The sequence below is a fragment of the Cicer arietinum genome, unplaced genomic scaffold, assembly GCF_000331145.2.
Source record: "Cicer arietinum cultivar CDC Frontier isolate Library 1 unplaced genomic scaffold, Cicar.CDCFrontier_v2.0 Ca_scaffold_1892_v2.0, whole genome shotgun sequence".
NCBI lineage: Eukaryota > Viridiplantae > Streptophyta > Magnoliopsida > Fabales > Fabaceae > Cicer > Cicer arietinum.
The window spans coordinates 1-1,910 of NW_027335541.1; the positions used below are offsets into that span (position 1 = coordinate 1).

The following is a 1,910-nucleotide window of genomic DNA, read 5'->3' on the forward strand; positions in this document are numbered from 1 at the left end:
CGATTTGCCAATCGATTTGGAAAGTTACAGGGGCTCAACTATTTATAAAATCGATTTCCCAATTGATTTGGAAAGTTACAAGGGCTCAACTATTTATAAAATCGATTTCCCAATCGATTTCTCAATCGATTGATGCAGACCCAGAATACAGCTATTGTTAATCTCGGTTGGTGACCCTTTACAACTATTGTGGAAATCTGGGCTTTGCCCTTAGATGAGAGTCAGGACGATCCTACCGGTTCGTACCCTACGGATGGGAATGTAGATGGGAATGCTTGACTGGAGCTATGTTAGGAGGATCTCACGAGGCGCGTGGAGATCACTCAGGGTGTATAGCTATAGTTTTTTTGTAGAATGATCAGATTAGGATGACATGGAGCGAACATATGTCTTTCTTTTGGATTACGTTATTTTGAACTGGAAAACTGCACCTTTACTAATATTGTCAGTATGACATCTTATTTGAATGGGTTCCATGTATCATTTGTTGTTGTGTAAATACTTTGGATTCATATTTTGAGAAACTTTTCCGCTGCTTGCAAATTATAATGACTCAATTATTTATCCAAAGGTATTACCTTATTTAATTCTCTAATTTATTTTAATTTCTTTGTTTTATGAATTTGTTTCAAAAAAAAAAAAATTACACCCTCGCTTTGAAAATCGGGGTGTTACATAGAGCTTGTCTTAAAAAATCCTTGAAATTTATATTTGATTACTAGTGCAGTGCCGACCAATTGTGAATTTGGCCTTATTCATTTTTTCCATATGCACAATGTTCACACAATGACAACTCTCCAATGTTGTCTCCACCTTGAACTCTTTGCTTGTACAAAATCTACATCCCTTTGATACTCATGTGTTCAAACCTTTAATGCAACATACTTGTATTTTCTGATTGGATAATACAACCCCAACATCTCCAATCATGCTAATTTCATCTAGGACATAAATGTCATTGTTCTTGTGACCTTTCATCACCATTATGGCACCTTTCATTACCTTCATTGTAACAAAGTTCAACTTTGTATGAGCAATCATACTCCTCCAACGTTCATAAGGGATATTAAGTTTCTCTTGAGCTGACGAATATATCCCATTCTTGTTGGTACTCTCTTCATACCATCTTCAAACCTCAAATTTATTGAACAAAATCCTAATACCTTGAATTTGAATTATTTCCTTTGATGACCTCCCTGAATCAGGTTCTTGAATCCAATCTCTTTGTAGTCAAGTGAAATGAACATCCTGAATTCAAGACCCATTCATCATCTAAATATCTTGTTGTTATCATTTGCACATGAACCACTACGCGAAAAAACGCATATTACAACGCTTTATTTAAGCCATTTACAGCGCTTTTTCAAAAAAATAAGCGCCGTGGAAACGAGCGCTGTAAATGATACAACAGCGCTTTTAAAAAAGCGCTATAAAACATGTAAATACAACGCGCGCTTGTTATGCACATTTTACAGCGCTTCTTCACAAAAAGCGCTGTAATATGCACCCCATTAAATGAGTTATGGGTGTGCATTTTACAGCGCTTTCTCAAAAAAGCGCTCTAAAATGCACACCCATAACTCATATATGGGTGGGCATATTACAGCGCTTTCTCAAACAAGCGCTGTAATATGCCCAACCATAATTTCATATATGGGTGGACATATTACAGCGCTTCTTTGAGAAAGCGCTGTAAAATGCCCACCCATAATTTCATATATGGGTGTGCATATTACAGCGCTTTCTCAAAAAAGCGCTGTAAAATGCCCACCCATAATTTCATATTATGGGTCTGCATTTTACAGCGCTTTTCTTGTACATTTTACAGCGCTTTATCACGAAAGCGTTGTAAAAGGTGCACCATTAAAGCGCTTTAGAACAACATTTTACAGCACTTTTTAAAAAAAGCG

At 36.5% G+C, this 1,910-nt stretch overlaps 2 non-coding genes across 2 annotated transcripts; both read right to left on the reverse strand.

Annotated features, from left to right (window-relative positions):
- Nucleotides 1–1,514: 1,514 nt before the first annotated feature.
- LOC113785050 (small nucleolar RNA SNORA69) lies at nucleotides 1,515–1,643 on the reverse strand. Its single transcript, XR_003471204.1, has one exon. It is a non-coding gene; the product is annotated as a small nucleolar RNA SNORA69 (small nucleolar RNA).
- Nucleotides 1,644–1,647: 4 nt separating this feature from the next.
- Nucleotides 1,648–1,777, reverse strand: LOC113785051 (small nucleolar RNA SNORA69). Its single transcript, XR_003471205.1, has one exon. It is a non-coding gene; the product is annotated as a small nucleolar RNA SNORA69 (small nucleolar RNA).
- Between the last annotated feature and the right edge of the window lie 133 nt (nucleotides 1,778–1,910).